The following is a 19,222-nucleotide window of genomic DNA, read 5'->3' as shown; positions in this document are numbered from 1 at the left end:
AGGAAACAAAACACCTCTCTTGATCACACAAGAGATGAACATCTTTCTCTGAATCACACAAAGAACCTTGACCTTAGCTTTCCTAGCAACAGCAGTAGCACTCAATCTCCTAGAACACCTCTCAAGAAAAGTTATCGCTCTACCCACACTAGGTTTTTTTTCAAAGCTTCTATTGAGAACACTCAGAGAACTCTCTTGCAGTCACAACACTAGCACTCTAGCTTCTCAAAAAGGTAAGTGAGAAGTAACTCTGATGTTCCTTAAATAGGGATTCCAGAAATTAGGTCAAAAAGTTGAACAGTCGCGCCCAACTGACTAGGATAATCGATTATCACTAGTGATAATCGATTATTCCAGTGTGTTTTATGAAAATCAAACTTTTGAATAGATAATCGATTATCAGAGGTGATAATCGATTATTCCAGTGCTTTCTTGAAAAAAATGGTTCAGCTCAGGATAATCGATTATCCTAAGTGATAATCGATTATCACTTTGATTTTTCGAGAAATCCAGAATTTCCTTGTACAATATTGGTTCTAACTATTCTAATTACACTTTACAAGATAGCTTTAAACATAACAGCACATGTTCTTCATATTGATTTCCATATGGCTTTCAGGCTTCTTTTATCATCATCAAAATCTTGCTTCAGCATTTAGACATGTATTGCTTTTGCCAACAAAGTCGTCTCCCAACGAACACAGAATTGATTTTTAACAAGTTAGTTCTTATAAAATCTAACAAAACGGTTAGTCAAATAAAATAATAAAAATATGAGAGATAAAGATAAAAAGATAAAAATAATATTTAATAAATGTAACTTCTCAATTAATTTGTTGGCGTCCCTACTTTTAGCCAAAGTAACTTCTCAATCAAAAGCAAGAACTTTGTAGATTAATCTTAGTAAATTTAACCAAAGTAACTTCTCAATTAAATATTACTAATCCTATTCATGTCCGTTCTTTTACCTCTAAAATCTAGTAAAAAGCTAATTAACCAAAGTAACTTCTTGATTAATTCTAATCTAAGTTTTCACCTCTAATCAAAGTAACTTCTCAATTATTAGCAAAAACTCATTCAATCATATGAAAATCTCTAAAATTAATCAAAGTAACTTCTCAATTAAAATTTAATAGCCCTAAGACTCATACGATTGTTATGTTTTTTGGATTTAACATCGTGCTAACTTGCTACAATGTAAAAATCATTACTTTTACTAAACAAAGAACCAAAAAAGACAGATGAAAATAAATTTCAACAAGAATCAAAAGAACAAACAAATCTATTCAAACCTCATTCTAATTAAGAAATTACAATGTAACTAACCCTTGAAGCTCAACCTTCCATGGAATGCAAAATAAAATAAAAAAATAGAAGAATGGAGAGAGAAAGGAAACGAAATTATGCCCCCCTAAAGGGTTCCTGAACTTCGAAGTCTCGAGCTTTTCTTTTCTATTTCTCCCTTGGTCTCTTTATATAGGATTGGGACTAGGATTTCAGTTTTAAAACCTCTCAAATATCTTTTAAAATAAAAGAAAAAAAATATTTAGAGAGATATAGACTATTTGACAAATATAATTGGTCGATAATTGTCGCAAACAAAATCGCGACGGGACTGCGAACCAAAAATTAAATTTAAAAAAAAAACAGAGGTTTGGAGTCACCACCATAGTTTATTCTGGAAAACTACGAAAAAACAAAAAAAAAACAAAAAACAACGTCTATGAAAAACCAAATTTTGGGTATCGGAGTCGGTTACGCATGGGGAAGGTATTAGCACCCCGCAACGTCCATCCTAAGATGGTACCTTTAATTAAATGTGTAAAAGTTATGTGGTTTTCAAAATATTTAATTTTCCCCAAAAGTAACTATAAAGGATATACAAAAGAGAAATATATATTTTTTTGGTTTTTTGAGCCCGAGAAGGATTAATCCCGCACCTACGTATCTCCATTTACAATGGAGAATCAAGGTTACGTAGTTTTTTTTTGAAAAACTATTTAAGAACCTTTTTTATTTGATTTTTTTAATAATTTTGATTTTTTTTATGTTTGTATTTGGAAATTTGAATTATTTGGAAATAGGTGTCATGACGTGAGCGGTCTGACAAACACTAAAAATTAAACAAAGAAAATATTTTTTTATTCTAGTTTTTTATATATTTTTTTTATATTTTCTGAAGATATAGTGAAAATTTGGGAATGAATAAATGAAAAAATTTGGCAGTGACATACCTGTTAAACATTTTGGTTCCTAATCTTCTTTATCAATCTCCTTCTTTTGTTCCCTACACTATAACTATCTTCTTATTTTTCCTACCTCCTCCAATATGTTTTTTTTTTGAAAGAGAGATAAAAAAGGAGGTGTGTATGTGGGAGTGATGATGAGAAAGAATTAGAGAAGTGTAGAGATTTTTTTTTCCGGTCCTTTATCATGAAACAAACTATCTATTTATATTCACCAATTGCAATCTTACCCTTGATTGTAATGAACAATATAAGGAAGAAATTGGTCATGATTAGCAACACATTACAGGAATCAAATCATATCAAATTAGAGCACAAAATTAATCAAGATCGTTGATATTAATTCTAACCATTAACACATCAGAGCACAAAATCAATCTCAATTAGTAATATTGATTATAACCATTTGAAGAAATATTTCTTCTAATTATTATAATCAAATGAGTAATTTCTCCTTCAGGAACAAAAAGAGTAGAAAGTATGTTGAGTTTTTGGGCTCATGAAAAGGAGTGCGATAATTAATAACAAATTAGGCTTTTTCTTTCTTTTTTTTTTTCCTTTTTTTTTCTTTTTTTCTTTTCTTTTTTCTAAAGTTAAAGTTTGTAAATCTTTGAAGAAAATTTTGTTTCACATTTTTTTATTTCCCATTAACTAAATATTTTTTTATTTCTTTATTTTGAAAATAAATTTATTCACCCGAACGAAATTGGGTGTTGACAGTTGCCCCTCTTTACTTAGATTTTACTAGATAATGTGAAATTTTGACTTTTTCATATTATCGTAATAAAAGATAAGTAAAGATAAAAACATTAAGTTCATTCGGGTTTCAAAAGGAAACAAATTTGTAGACAAACTTGACTATTCCAAAGGAGATGGGTCTGTATCTGAAAGAAAAGAACTAGGTGGCCATTACCAAGTAGAGGGTCTCAATTTGACACACTAATTCTTTTTATTTTTATTTTTTTACTTTTTGAAGAAACCAAATTAGACTAATCCTGTGGAGAGGGTCTATTCAAAAGATTCGGTGACCATTACCATATAGAGGGTTCTAATACAATTTTTTTCTTTTTTGACTTTTTGAGAAAAGATTAGACCAATCTCGAGGAGAGGGTCTATATCCAAAAGATTTGGTGACCATTACCATGCAGAGGGTCACGATATGACAAATCACTTTGTTTTATTATTTTATTTTCTGACTCTTTGAAAAAAATGGATTAGACCAATCCCGAGGAGAGGGTCTATATTGAAAGCAAAGAAATCAATGACCATTGCCTCGCAGAGGGTCTTGATGTAAATAAATCGATGACCATTGCATTGCAGAGGGCCTCGATGTGACAAAGAAATCAATGACCATTGTCCCACAAAGGGTCTTAATGTAAAGAGATTGATGATCATTGCCTCGTAGAGGGTCTTGATGTAAATAAATTGAAGACCATTGCCTCACAAAGGGCCTCGATGATGAGAAAATCCATGACCATTGCTTTGCAAAGGGTCTTGATGTAAACATAAGAAAATCAATAACCATTGCGTCGTAGGGGGCCTTGATGTGAACATCAAGAAATCAATGACCATTGTTTCGCAGAAGGTCTTGATGTGAACATAAGGAAATCAATGACCATTGCGTCACAGAGGGTCTTGATATAAATATAAGGAAATCAATAACCATTTCCTTGCAGAGGGTCTTGATGTAAACATAAAGAAATCAATGACCATTGCTTCGCAGCGGGTCTTGATGTGAACATATGAAAATCAATGACCATTGTCTTACAGAGGGTCATGATGTGAACATAAGGAAATCAATGACCATTGCCTTGTAGAGGGTTTTGATATAAAGGAATCGATGACCATTACTTTGTAGAGGGCCTCGATGTGACAAAGAAATTAATGATCATTTCGTGCTAAGGGTCTTGATGTGAACATAAGGAAATCAATGATCATTGCTTCGCAGATGGTCTTGATGTAAATATAAGAAAATCAATGACCATTGCCTCGTAGAGGGTCTTGATGTATAAACAGAGAACCTGGATTTCGATTTTGCTCTTGGAGTGTTGACAAACACTGCGTGAATGCCTAACATTTGTGAGACTTACACAAAAAAAAAATCATTGTTGACTTTTTTTTAAATGATTTTCAATGATTTTGTGGAGTATGATGGATGACATGATGCGATGATGCATGATGTGTTATGATTTTCTTTTTGAAATTGTATGATATGCTTACATGGATGCGTGGATGCATGGGTGAAATTTACTTTTTTTCATTTTCATGTTTCCTTTATTTTAATTTGTGAGCAGGGAAAACTAGGTTTAGAGGCTAGAAAAAAACTATGAGGCCAAACAAAACTAGATTTAGGGGCCAATGTGGAAACTGGGTTGGGGGCTAGTGTGAAAACTAGGTGTGGGACTAGTGTGGAAATTGAGCTTCGGGGGCCATTGTAAAAACTAGGCTAAGGACCAGTGTGGGAATTAAGCTTGGAGGCCAGTGTGGAAATTAGGCTTGGGGGCCAGTGTGGAAACTGGGCTTGGAGACCAATGTGAAAACTAGGCTTGGGGACTAGTGCGGAAACAAAGCTTAGGGGCTATTGGTCATTCATATGAATGAAGAGGACCATAAATTTGAGAAACATCATAGAAACAAATTGTGTATTTTTTTTTCCTTCTAAAACGAAAGGATTCAATAACCATTCACATGAGTGAAGAGGGTTTTGATTGGAAAAGTGGAAACTATTTTATTCAAAAAGATGAATGACTTATGTATGCATGACTTGGTATGATGTATGAATTTTTCTTTTGCATTTTTTTGAAAACAAATTTGAATTGATTCCCATTTCATTATTATTTCGAATTCATGGAATCATTCAACTTTGATAATTTTTTACTTTTCCAAACTTTTTCTTTGGTCTAATCAGTTTACTAACGAATCATTTTTTAATCATTTCTTTTGAAACACTATTTGAATGACATGCATGAAATTGTCAAGGACTTGAAAAGGTTTGGATGAGGTAATGAAGATTAACTAGGGAGTTGCCCCAATTTGAATTGGTCTTAGGCACAAAATGTGTTTGAGCTTTCCCTAGTTATTGATGGTATAAAGAAAATGATGGGGACCTTAAAAATTTGCCCCTAGTATGAGAGCCTAGGGTTGTCTTGAGGGTGCAAAAGCGTGTTTGGCTTTTCCCAATTGAGGAGATTGAAAAATGACGAGGTCTTCAAAAGTTGCCCCTAATGTATCACAGTCTTTGATGTAAATAAATGCCCCAATTCAGATTGAATGATGAGAATATATGAATTACAAACAAAGTGACTGCCCTAGTTTGGGTGTGGGATTGATAAAGATGGACTATGTTAAGGTTGGTTAAGGTTTAGCCTTAGAGTGGAAGATACTGTGTGAGCAAAAATAGAATTTCATGAAGAATGAATTGAAAGGGGACAACCCAAATTTAACTTACTTGTCTAATTACCCATGCTAATTTTGAAGCTTTGAAAACATGTCAACCAAACATAAACTGCCCCAGTGTTTAAAAGCAAATCTCTGAACACACTTTTTTTTAATCTTTTTTTTAGAACAAACCTGTTAGCAAATCAAAATTTTCCTCTAAATTAAAACCTTCGAAAGATAACAAACAATCTTTGATCTGTGTGCACTTTATTAGGCTTTTATCGTGGCCAAGGCTAGGGGTATGGAAGTAAATGATAGTAAAGGCCCAAACAAGTGATGTGAGGGTTGTTTGAAACAAGGATCTTTGAATAATATTTCATTCAGAATTTGTTTGACTTCTTCTTGTTCACCTTTTGCTTCTCTTTTTCTTTTCTTTTCTTGATATAACCATTTTTTTCTATTTTTTTTTATGTTTTTGTATTGGTGAACTACCATTCGGATGAAACAAAAGCAAAAGTTATGTCAACCCTTAGTATGAGGGTGACCCTTGTTTAGGGTAATTTGAAAGAAATTTTTTTTTGGAAGGCTCAAATTGGGTAACAAATGATAGTTACTTTTGTTTGTTTGTTTGGATAAAGAAACATGGCCACACATCATTTCAAATCATGGTTGTTTTTCTCAACAAAAACTTTAATTCAGAGGAAAAGAATTTAGTACATATGACAGGATGTCCCTTGTTTTTTTCCTTTTTTTCATTTTTTTTTTGTCTTAATTTTGCCTAGACTGTCCTTCAAAGTTTTCATCCTAGCTGATTATTCTTCATTTTTTTTGTTCAGAGTTTCTTGTAAACATCCTAAGGCAATACCTCTTTTTGTGATAATCCTTCATGAAAAGTGAAAGCAAGGTTTATAGTGGAAGAGAGATGAATTTGAGCAATTTAATGTATGCAAGACTAGATGGATGCTTCAAAAGAAATGATAACAAACAAAATTCTATTTCTTAATTCAATCCACTGATTTGACCAAAAAATGTTTTATTATTTTCTCATTTTTCATAAGAAAGATTCCAAGAATTTGTTGACAAAGAAAGTGGGAAACAATTTGAACTTATTGTAGTGCAATTTTTTTGTTTTCTTTTCCAAAATTTGTGCCAATGCATGCTATGTGTTTGAATCTTTGGACAAGATACCATGAATGACCACAAAATAGAATGTAGTGCATGTTTGTGCATCGTAGGACACTTATTCACATGACATGCTAATGAAATGTATGTTTATGGCCATTAATTTGTGATTGTGATGAATTTATTATTATATACAAGGAAAAGTGAGGGTAAAGAATGCAAACAGTCTCCCTTTAATGCCTTAATTAAACATACGTTTGCCGCTTAAAGTTCTAAGGGAAAGTATATGTGCTCACAAGGATAGTTCCTTAATACCTAAATATCAATGTCACTAGAGCTATGGCCCACTTCATGGCATTTCCCACGACAGTTGGTAAACAACAAGAAGTGAGAGTACTAATGAAGCAAACAAACTCTAGTTGGGGTTCTCACAATGACCACTTGGGAAGTACATCCATTGTGGCACTGCTACACAATCCCCTCTAATTCTAAGCAACTCAGACCCAGGTATAAAGCCCCACTCATATAATGAACAAAATGTGTGTGTGAAGGGAGAATACAATGTATACCCAAACCCACACCTGGCAATTATTCCAAATACCAAAATAAAAAAGAACATACACATACAATAATTCCACATATCAAAAAGAGATAAAAAGATTAAAAAGGGGAGGGGGAGAAAAAATATGAAGAAAAAACCACATCAATTTTGCACATCCAAATAAATGGTCGGACTCTCTACTGTCCCCAGTGGAGTCGCCATCTGTCACAACCGAAATTGCGACGGGACAGCGAACCAAAAATTAAATTGAAAAAAAACAGAGATTTGGAGTCACCACCATAGTTTATTCTGGAAAACTACGGAAAAACAAAAAAAAAAGAAAAAACAACGTCTGCGAAAAACCAGATTTTGGGTCTCGGAGTCGGTTACGCGTGGGGAAGGTATTAACACCCCCACAACGTCCGTCCTAAGACGGTACCTTTACTTAAATGTGTAAAAGTTATGTGGTTTTCAAAATATTTAATTTTCCCCAAAAGTAACAATAAAAGGATATACAAAAGAAACAAAAATATTTTTTTGGTTTTTTAAGCCCGAGAAGGATTAATCCCGCACCTACATATCTCCATTTACAATGGAGAATCAGGGTTACGTAGTTCTTTTTGAAAAACTATTTAAGAACCTTTTTTATTTGATTTTTTTTGTAATTTTGAATTTTTTTATTTTTGTTTTTGGAAATTTGAATTATTTGGAGATAGGTGTCATGACGTGAGTGGTCGGACAAACACTAAAAATTAAACAAAGAAAACATTTTTTTATTTTAGTTTTTTTATATATTTTTTTTATATTTTCTGAAGAAAAAAGAATTTTGAAAATTGGTGTTAGACAAACACTAAAGAAATGAGGAAAACTATTTTTGTTATGATTTTTCAAATAAGATAAGAAAAAAGAAGCCCAAAAGTAGGTAAAAAAAATATTAAAACAAAATATAATGAAAATTTGGGAATGAATAAATGAAAAAATTTAGCAGTGACATACCTGTTAAACTTTCCAGTTCCTCCTCTCCTTTATCAATCTCATTCTTTTGTTCCCTACACTATAACTATCTTCTTATTTTTCCTACATCCTCCAATATCGTTTTTTTTTTTGTTTTGAAAGAGAGATAAAAAATGAGGTGTAGTATGTAGGAGTGATGATGGGAAAGAATTAGAGAAGTGTAGAGATTTTTTTTTCCGGTCCTTTATCATGAAACAGACTATCTATTTATATTCACCAATTGCAATCCTACCCTTGATTGTAATGAACAATATTAGGAAGAGATTGGTTATGATTAGCAACACATTACGGGAATAAAATCATATCAAATTAGAGCACAAAATCAATCAAGATCGGTAATATTAATTCTAACCATTCACAAATCAGAGCACAAAATCAATCCTAATTAGTAATATTGATTATAACCATTTGAATAAATATTTCTTCTAATTATTATAATCATATCACTAATTTCTCCTTCAGGAACAAAAAGGGTAGAAAGTATATTGAGTTTTTGAGCTCATGAAAAGGAGTGCGATAATTAATAACAAATTGAGCTCTTTCTTCTTTTTTCCTTTTTTTCCATCTCTTTTTTTTTTCTTTTTTCTAAACTTAAAGTTTGAAAATCTTTGAAAAAAATTTTGTTTCCCATTAACTAAAAAATATTCTTTTATTTTTTATTTTTTTATTTTGAAAATAAATTTATTTACCCGGATGAAATTGGGTGTTGACAATAATATCAATATCTAATATAATTAAATAAATTAATTACTTAAAGATATATGATAAATTATCACCAATTAATATTTGTATTAATTTTCCAAATCAGTCCTTTTGAAATTTGATAGTCCAAATTTGCAGAGACATCCAAAAATATCAATATTTCCAATTCAGTCCCTCTTATTTGACCAACTTTGACCAGTCTTTGCCCAGAGTTGACTCTTTGACTGTCCATTGAGAAGCTGCCACGTGTCAGAGTACTCCCTCTCTCCCAAATCAGATTTCTCTTTCCTCCATTAGGGTTTTGTTGTCGTGATAGTTTCTGTAAGATGCAAGGCTGTTCTGATGCGTTTTCTAGCAAGGCAAAGATGTTGCAATGGTGATTGGCAAGGAGATGGGAAACAATGGGATGCAACCTGTTGGAGGCTTCACGTTTCTGGTTCGTGCTTTATAGGTTCGTGATTACGTCGGGTTTTGGTTGACAACGACTTCCATGGTGGCTCGAAGTGGTGCGCTAACGGTATGAGCGAATCTGGTTCGTGTTGGTGCTGCACGTTCGCTCATGGTGGCACAAAAATGATGGCGCAATGGTTTCAGTTTTGAACGCTGTTGTGGTGGCCGCATTCTATGCCTAGGGTTTCTGGTTGTGTGGAGAAGAGAAGGAGATGATTATGTGTCATGCCCCGATTGGTGTATATGCATGTGCAAGGATTAATGCCATGTGGAATGTTTTAATTGGACAGATTTAAAAGTTAGGGATTGCCACATGGCAGCATCTGAGTGCATCTATTCTATGAGTGGAAAAAGGGTGCAAATAGACAAACGCAAGGGTGTAGAAATAGGTTTTCTGTAGCCCATTTGGAAAGAGGGGAGTGTATAAGTAATGTATGGTGTGCAAAAGTGATTTTTCCATAACTTGTTGATTTTAGCCTTATTTAAGGTGTTATGTAACTTCAATCAATTTATTTTCCCACCTTGAATGAGCTTAATCTTAACTTCAGTTGTATCAACAAACGTTAAAATATCCAAAAATAATTTATGCAGTTAAAAATCACTTTTTAAGACATTTTTATCACAAGGCTCAAACGGCCTAATTATCAGAATTGTTAATTAAACCACTCTTTAAGAACACAAATTCAATTAAATACCTAGAATTAAACATTAAATGAGGGCAAAAATATGCCCTCATCAATATGACTTTATTAGCGAACGAGTATAAAATATCTTGTGTAAGTCTCTTTATCTCTTATTTTTCCTATACTGCATGTTATTAACATTTGCCCCAATCTAAGGAGAAGAGTTTTATGAAAAGAAGCGATGAAAGACATTTCTTATAGTGCTTATGTCAAACCTGAAGTTGTGTTTGACAATCATTCCTTATATGCTACTCTTCAGAAAAATGGTTGGCATGTGTTTGCCAAATATAAACTTTTGTTTGTTTGCCTTCATCAAATGAAACTTTTTGAAACTTTTTAAAATGTTGTAATACACAATTAAACATTCCCTTGTGTATTTAAGTTATTTTCACAACCTTGACACAATAAGAGAATTTTTCTAGATGATTTCATTTTTGCATTGATTTTTTTCTTGTAAGGTGTCACAAAAGGCTAAACTAAGTATTGTAAGGTTCAAGATAATAGTACATTGGATTCTTTTCTTTCTTTTATTTTTAGTGCTTGTAAAACCTAAAAGAAATAGTAGATAGCCTTGGCTGAAATGATTGAGCACCTGGATGTAACTTTGATTATAGATGAACAAATATAGAAGTTGGTGTTCTCTCTCTCTCTCTCTCTGTCTCTTTCCCGTTCTCTCTCTCTTTACCTTCATTACTTTATACATTTTTAATTGTAAGTGCTCTTTTGAGTTTATTTATTGTTTTTTCACATATGATAAATGTCCAATTTACTTGTTTTTACATCTTATTTCGACACTTAATATGCAAAAATTTAGTGAAATTTTAGTAGGTCCAAACCTTATCAGCTTAGAAACACATAATGAGTAATAATATGTTACTTGATATTATTGACTTAAATTGATATTTTTGTTGCAATAAACATAAGGGAGGAACAATTGATCCCCTAAGTGCAAGAAGTTGGAGCTAAGCAGATTAAGGGATACAAAGCAAGTCCAAATTCTGACCCTCACACTTGAGAAAAATTAGGGACACTAAGCTCAGGAAAAACCCTCATAAGAAGGAAAATGGAGCTAAATAAGCTTTAAGAGGTTGAAAGAATTAAGTAGAGACTGAACACCAAAACAAACCCTTTAAAAGAGGTAAAGCATCTGTTGAGTTCATTGCAAAGAGGTTGAGTGAAGAGCAAACTACAATGCCTTAGGGAGGGAGAAAGAAATTTGGATTAAACATAGTTATATATTGTAAGCACTATGTTATTTATTGTTGGTTTTGCATTACAATATCATAATCATCATCAATACTTTCTTCTTTATTTATGATATTATATTTATATGTTTATGTTTTTCATTTGATTTAGGTTTGTTCTTAATGGTTGAACTAAAGAGGAATTTATGTACTTGATCATAGATGTTGAATGAGATTGGAAAATGAGTCCATTATCTGAACTACGCTAAATCATCCAAAGAAAGCAATTTCCAAGAATGGAGTTGTGTTTTTGTCCCCCATTGGTGTAACTCTTAATGCAGGGATCAAATGGTTTTATTACAAGGAGTTGGGTAAATTTGTTGGAGCTTTAGATAATCAAGTCTGAGGGATCAACTTGGTTTGGCCATTTAGAATAGGGAGAACTATAATATAACCATATATGATCAACAAGATTTGTTGTTGGGAAGAAAGTTATATATGGTTGCCTCGTCTAGAGAGATAACTCCAAGGATGGAGCAGGATATTTAGGTTTGGACCTTCATAAAGGAACTAATTAATCTTATTACAAGGGATTGAGTAAGTTTATTTGGATCCTTACTAGATTGGAACATATAAATTGCATGCATAAGAGGTGTGCATTAATTGCCTATTAATTGATTACTTCAATCAATTCCACCACAGATTGCAACTAATAACACAACCTTTGTATTTAATCTTCATATCACTCCATATATATATATATATATATATATATATATATATATATATATATATATATATATATATATATATATATATATTTGTTGATCTTATTTTATTTTTTGCATTTACTATTTCAAAATATCTAAATGTTTGTAAAAAAGAATCATAATTATCAATATTGTGGATGTGATAAACCTATTTTTTTAAGTGTACTACAATTGACTTAATTCACTTGTTTAAAACTTCATTGACCACACATTGTTGTTAACAACATACAACTTATTTTGTTGATATCTTTTTTCTTTGTTTTCATAACTTGGTAGAGGTTCAAACAATGCCTTCTTAAATTTAGCTCTATAATTCTAACATTCTTATCAAACAAAGTATACTTATCACCACTCTAAGAAAAACATGTTAAATGAAGGATACAAACGAGAATGCTTGTACTTGAATCTATAATAACATGTACCTTGGTTTATTTAGTTAGACTAAACTAACATATTCATTCGTTAGATTAAAAATGAATCTTTGGGATAAGACCTTAATAAGTTGTGATTCAATATAATTATATACACTTTTAATATGTTTTGCAAATTAAATATGAAATTAACAAATGGGGTCTTTTGAAAGGAAATTTGACGAAATTGATGTGTTCCATTACTTGTCATTTCATTGATTACTATTATTACACCAACAAAAAATTTATTCTCTTCTAAAATTTTCTTTAAGGAGATCTTGAATATTCTTTTACATTCTTTTATGTCATACTGTTAAAAGACTGACTTATGTATGACCTGAACAAATAATGTTTGGCTTTATGATCTTTGTTTGTGTGTTCTTTTAAGTGTTGCATCTACGTACCAATCAATCCAACTGAGCGTTTTAAAATTAGTGTCAACTAAAATTCATAGATATTGACATGAAGAAGATTTTCTATCAACTCACTCATATATAATCTAAGGCATTGGAGAGAGTGATTTTTTTGTTAAAATTTTTGTATCACCTAGCATTATCTTCTAATTAAATTGGAACTTAATAATATATACTTAATGATATTATATAACTTATAAGATAGATGAATCATTTTATTAACTTACAAGGACTCTAACAAAGGATTCAAAGATGTAATAAATACCTTTTCATCTCCTAATTTGTAATAAAATTAAAAAAGCTTATTTTGACTATCTAATAAACTATCTAAAGAAATCTCCTACTAGGTAAATGACCCAAATAGTCATATCTGAATATTCGACACTTGTCCTCTTTTGTGGGTTTTTTGTCATGTAATTCTTTCTTGCTTAATGCAATTTCATGTTTAGACAATGTCCTATATGCCTCGATTCTTGTGCAAACGAGGTAGATAAGGACGTGATGGCATTTTTGTGATTTCGAACAACTTTTATGCCTCGGTTAACCAAACAACCAAGGCCTATGCATGTTTATGCCTCGGTTATGAATTCAACCGAGGCAGTAACGCTGCCAGAAACTCACACTTTCCTGTTTTTTTTAAAATTCAAAAATAATTGGGCAGTTTTATGCCTCGAGTCCCATTGAACCAAGGCATATAATGGTTTACTACAGCGGGTTGTTTCACCCGAGGCCTATCAATGCCAGAATTTTTCTACATCGCTGTTTTTTTTTTGTGTGAGTATATGCGTCGGTTATTCACTAAACCAAGGCCTATGCATGTTTATGCCTCGGTTTTAAATCAACCGAGGCAGTAAGGCCAGTTAGGTTTTAAAAACCCAAATTTGCTGCATTGTAGATGCATCTTATACCTTCGAAAATCAGCGCTGCCTGTGCCTCCACATCGTTCCGCCACCACTGTTTTGCGCCTTCATCGCACCGATTGGCCATCAAATTGGCCTTTCTTGTTGCTCCTTCGTTGTCGGCGTGAGAGTGAGCTTCATGGTGGTGTCCCTAGCGGGTTTCGTCAACGCGTGTTACCGGAACACGTTTCTGATCCGGTTGTACCTGGTGGTGATGTTCATGGTGATTGCGGTGCTGATCGGCTTCATCATATTCGCGTACGTGGTGACGGACAAAGGGTCGAGTTGGCGGAGGGTGATGAACCAAGCGTATTCGGAGTACTACTTGGAGGACTATTGGAAGATAGGGTCATGCATTAGGGATTCCCATGTGTGTGCGAGGATGGGGAGAACCATTAATGGAGTTCCTGAAACGGCGAGGATGGGGACTATTAGACACCTCACACCTATTCAGGTATATGCATTAATCATCACTTTTCTTTCCTTTTCCTTCTCTATTCACTTCATTTTCTTTCTTTTATGTTTTTGTTTCTTCAATATTCTAGACCAAGCATATATAAATATATAAATCTTTATTGCACAGTAAAGAAACTAACAATTTTACCCAACAAAAATAGATTCATATTTCTTTTTGCTTCTTAGAAATTTCAGGTTCCACAGTTGCCTCGTTGATGGCTCGAATGTAGTGGTGAGGCCGCATGGGGAGAGCGTTAGGGCGTGGATGAAGAGAAGGTGAGTTGTGGAATTTGAGGGTGTAGTTGAAACGTGGAAGTGAAATGAACGTTGGGTTTTTGGGCATTGAAATGCGTGAAACAGAAGCAGCAGTTGCGACTCTCAAAGGGACAACCATTGTTGCTTTTTTCTGTGGTTGTGTTCGAATTTTTCTTTTCTTTTTTTAAAGGGTCATATGCCCCGATTGAAATAGAATTGAGGTAATAAATGTATCTTTCTACGGCGGTTAAAACAGACCCGAGGCAGTAAATATTAAATATGCCTCAACCGAGGCATAAAGTACTACCTTTTTACCTCGGCCGTATATGCCTCAGTTGTGGACTCGAAGCCAAAAGCTGGAAATAACCGCTGTCATTTCCCTTTCATGCACTAGTGTGATGATCTTACCATTATGCTTTGCCAAGGATTTGGATTTTTGGATCTTACGCTCCATTACTGTTTTAGATATTTCGGTATTTGTCTTCCAAAATCAATTTTTGAGAATGGCACAAACACTATTTCTAAGAGACTTGATGATGAACATGTCTGAGTTGGTCAGAATGCTTCCGTTATTTTAGTTTGATTTTTGGCTGGACGAAGCTATGCATTTAGTGGTTGGATTGAAGAACATGTATCTGTTATAATGAACCAGGTAACGTATTTGGAATCTAGTTTTTTTTCGTTTATTTTATACTCTTTCAACTTGTATTTTCTGATTGATTTATTTCTTTGATTTTTTTTTTGTAATGGTTGAAAGTTTGTTCTTTGATGGTGTTTTCGGATTATGGTTTGAGCTTTGTAGTGTCATTGATGTATATTTCTTCATTTTATTGTATCTGAAAACTATTATGTGTTTGTCTTTTTTTTTTTTGTTAACGTTTCAGGGTTTTATTATCCTTCATTTGGTTTCTCTAGGTTAATTTACTATTATGTACATCAAGAATCTTTGAACCCATGATATTTTCGAGGCTATTGTCTTCCTGTGTTTTTGAATGTACTTTCTCCATCTCCATGACAGCAACATTGTGCAAGTAAAAGAGTTTAAAGGATTCAAAATTCAAAATGCCTTTTTTCTAATCAAAGAGTTTTTTTATGCTTATTATTCGGTTAACATCGATTGAACGTAAGGTATTGTTCAAAGTCAATAGCTTGAGTTCTCCTTCTTCTTCGTCAAAGCTTCTTCTTCTACATTTTTGTTTAACCGAACTATGTTTTCGTCTTTGTAAGTTTTCTTCATTAAAAGGGTCTTCTTTTGCTTCTTATTCGATAAACATATGTTTTTAGGTATTCTTCAACCCAAAGTTTGCTTTTTAAGGTATCTTCGTTTTCGCTGTTTAGACATTTTAATTTTTCTTGTTTCCCTATTTGATTTTAAGTTTGATTTCGATAATTTTTTTTATTTTTTTTGTTCTAAAATCTAAGATTAAAGGCCTTTGGGTCGTGTGAGAATTGGGAATATCTCCCAAAGGTCCTTCTAGGGTTTAGTTGTCGAAGTTGCCGCTATTGTTGCTCCTACAATATCTATATATTTTCTTCTAATTCTTACTTTTGTATATGAAAAAAGATGAATTACTTTGTTTTAATATGTTGAATTTCTAATGCTAAGACAAACGAGATTGCCATTGTAAGTTTTTGAATTTCTTATTACGAATGTACAATTAATATATTTAGACAATTTTTGTTTATTAAGTTTGTGCTTTGATAATCCAATGTTTTGTGTAACTATTGGTTTGTTGTGCAGTACATTGCAATTAAGCCTTTGGATGATAGAGTACTGATAAAAGTTAAGGAAGCAGAGGAGAAAAATAAAGGTGGGATTTTGCTTCCCTCAACCACCCGAACAAAGTCTCAAAGAGGATGAGGTGGTTATTGTTGGTGAAGGAAAGACAGTTGGGAAGACAAAAGTAAATGTTAGTGTGAAGGTAATGTTGTTTCTATGTTGGAGGTCTTTAAACCTTTAATGGTTTGTGTTTAATTTTTTGGGAAAATAATGAGGTTGTCTCTTATTGATACTTTGATGTGATGTGTTGTCTTTATACAGATTGGTGAACAAGTTGTATATTTGAAATACATTGGTATTGAGGTAGAATTCAATGGTACAAAACATCTTATTGTGAAGGATTATGACATTGTCAGTATCCTTGAAACTAATGACATCAAGATCTTAAACCCTTGAATGATGGAGTCCTTATAAAGGTATTTCCATTTCTTATTCCATTTTTTGGATCTTTAAGTGGGGAGTGATATTATATCATTTGGAAACCATGTTTGTAACCATATAATATAATTCTCTTTATGTATTTAGGTTGTGCTCAAATGGTAAGTTATGTTAATCTTCTTATCCATATAAGAGCAGCATCGAAAGGCATTATGGCCTTTGGGAGGCATCAATGTTTTTTTATTTTTGCATTGTGGTCTCTCTAATTGATTAAATATTGAATGCAGGTTGTTGAAGCCGAGGAAAAAACTCCTACTAGTTTGTTACTTACTAAGGCAACAAAGGAGAAACCTTCTGTTGGAATGGTATGCACTCATATAATGCTCTCACACTTTTCTTCGATTCGAAAAGATATTCTAGCTATATCACTAATTAAGAGGATTATACTTAGGCCCAATTTATCTATATCAATTTTATTCCATCTTTTTTTCATCATGCTCATCTATCAGTATATCACTTTGCTTTTTTATCTGATTCCCATTATTTCATCTTTTACTATAATAATCTATTTCCATTGTGACATTCATTATGACATAGATATAAAAGGTTAACTATGCGTTAAATCCATATTCGGTTATGGCTCATTATTTGTGGTTTAGGGTTCAAATGTTGAATAAATGTTTTTCTTTTCGTATTTTGGTTCTTACGTTCAAGTTAATGGTTTGAAATTATCTTTTCTTTTGTGCTATTTTAAGTTTGTTGAGTTAAGCATCGAAGAGTTTAGAGAATGAACTAAGATCATTTTGTTAGATCATCTCTTTCTTAAACATTTTTCCCATGTTAACCAAATCAAAAAGCATTCTGGTGTCTTTCTAGAAGAGGTCAATGTGTGATGGTATAATTTGTAGACTTTGACTGATTGATATGCTTTCCTTGTTTTATTTAAAGACCTTTAACTATTAATGAAAATCAGAGTAGAAATTTATTGATATGCTTTCCTTGTTTTATTTAAAGACCTTCAACTATTAATGAAAATCATAGTAGAAATTTATGGAAAAGGAAAATGCTCCTACCTTGGCAACATCAAGGAAATATAAAGTCAAGTATAATGTATATGGTTCTTACAAGATATTCACAATATTATGCATTTTATGCGTTTATCATATAATTGACAAATATTTGGTATTTTAAAATTTTATTTTTAATGCAAAATGACGTTTTGGTTAAGAATCAATGCTCTTATGACGGATAGCTTGTTATGAGGGCAAAGTCATTTTTTAGTTAATTATTTTAATAATATTATTATAAAATACATGCGGATATTGACTACCAGTAATTTTTTTTATCGGCAAAGAATAAGAATATATAAATGTGTGCGAGACAAAAAGGTATCTCAACCCATATACAAAAAGGAGTTCTTATTGTAGATACTATAAATAAAACACAAACTTCCTATCAAAGACTATGAGAGAAATAGTTCCTAAGCTAGAAAGTTCCCTCCTTGTAACAATGCAATTATAAGTTTTGAGAGCAGTCGCACGAGTGTTGATGAATGCTTTTGTTTGGTCATGTCAAATGTGCCTATGAGGCTTTGCACTTCAAAAACACAAACATCATTTAAACCACAATTACTCTACAACCTCTCATTGGGATCTCCACCGCTATTGTACACAACTTTTGAGTTGCTATAAAGGACACTACAACAACCTTCCTTAATCAAGAGAACAAGATGTTGCAAAAGAATCCAAGCCACTATGACCAATTCATTTTTCCCTACAAAAGCTAAAAACTAAAGGAGGGAAGGAGACTTGTGTCCTTGTTAAGCAAACAAGATGTTATTTAACCCAATAAATTACCTCTAAACGTTAGATTATATTCAACCTTAACAAAATGACATAAGTAAGCCTCATATTTTATGCCTTATTTCCATTCCCACTTCCCTAAAGCCTACTGTTAAAGTCCCCATTTCCAACCACCAAAACCTACTATTAGCAAAAGTCCCGATGAGTAAATTATATATTTCTTGGAGTTCGACTGTCGTTCAAGCTAATTTGCACTTATATGTTATGTTCCATTGCTAACAATAACTTTACTTATCTATCGAGCTATAGATTTTATGCATATAATAGGGTTTAAGCACCAGTTAGAGTACGTGAAATTTGCCTTCAGATATTTGTATTTAATCCATACTCAAACCTTTAACTGTGCCATGCAGAAAATCTCTTCTGCATCTACTGTCATATTCTTGAAGATAACATTGTTCCTATGGCTCCATAAAGTCCATATGATTGCTACCCACAAGCACCTCCATATTCTATTTCCTTTTTCATTAATTTACATTAGACAGAAATGTTGGAAGTTCTTATTGGCTTAGTTATAGATAACAATACTTATCCCAACCCAATTATTACACATATTTCATGCAGTCATGTTATCTTACAAGTAAAGAACAAATTATTAGCAGATTCCTTCGTTGATCCACACATGGGGCAAAGATAATACTCTAACAATATTTCCCTTTTTCTTAAGTTTTCTTTTGTT

General features: G+C 32.5%; 1 pseudogene; it reads left to right on the top strand.

Annotated features, from left to right (window-relative positions):
* The first annotated feature begins 14,210 nt into the window (after positions 1–14,210).
* Positions 14,211–17,358, top strand: LOC114174497 (annotated as a pseudogene).
* Positions 17,359–19,222: the final 1,864 nt, after the last annotated feature.

Source organism: Vigna unguiculata, chromosome 2 (genome assembly GCF_004118075.2).
Source record: "Vigna unguiculata cultivar IT97K-499-35 chromosome 2, ASM411807v1, whole genome shotgun sequence".
Lineage (NCBI taxonomy): Eukaryota > Viridiplantae > Streptophyta > Magnoliopsida > Fabales > Fabaceae > Vigna > Vigna unguiculata.
This window is presented reverse-complemented; position numbering and strand designations above follow the sequence as displayed.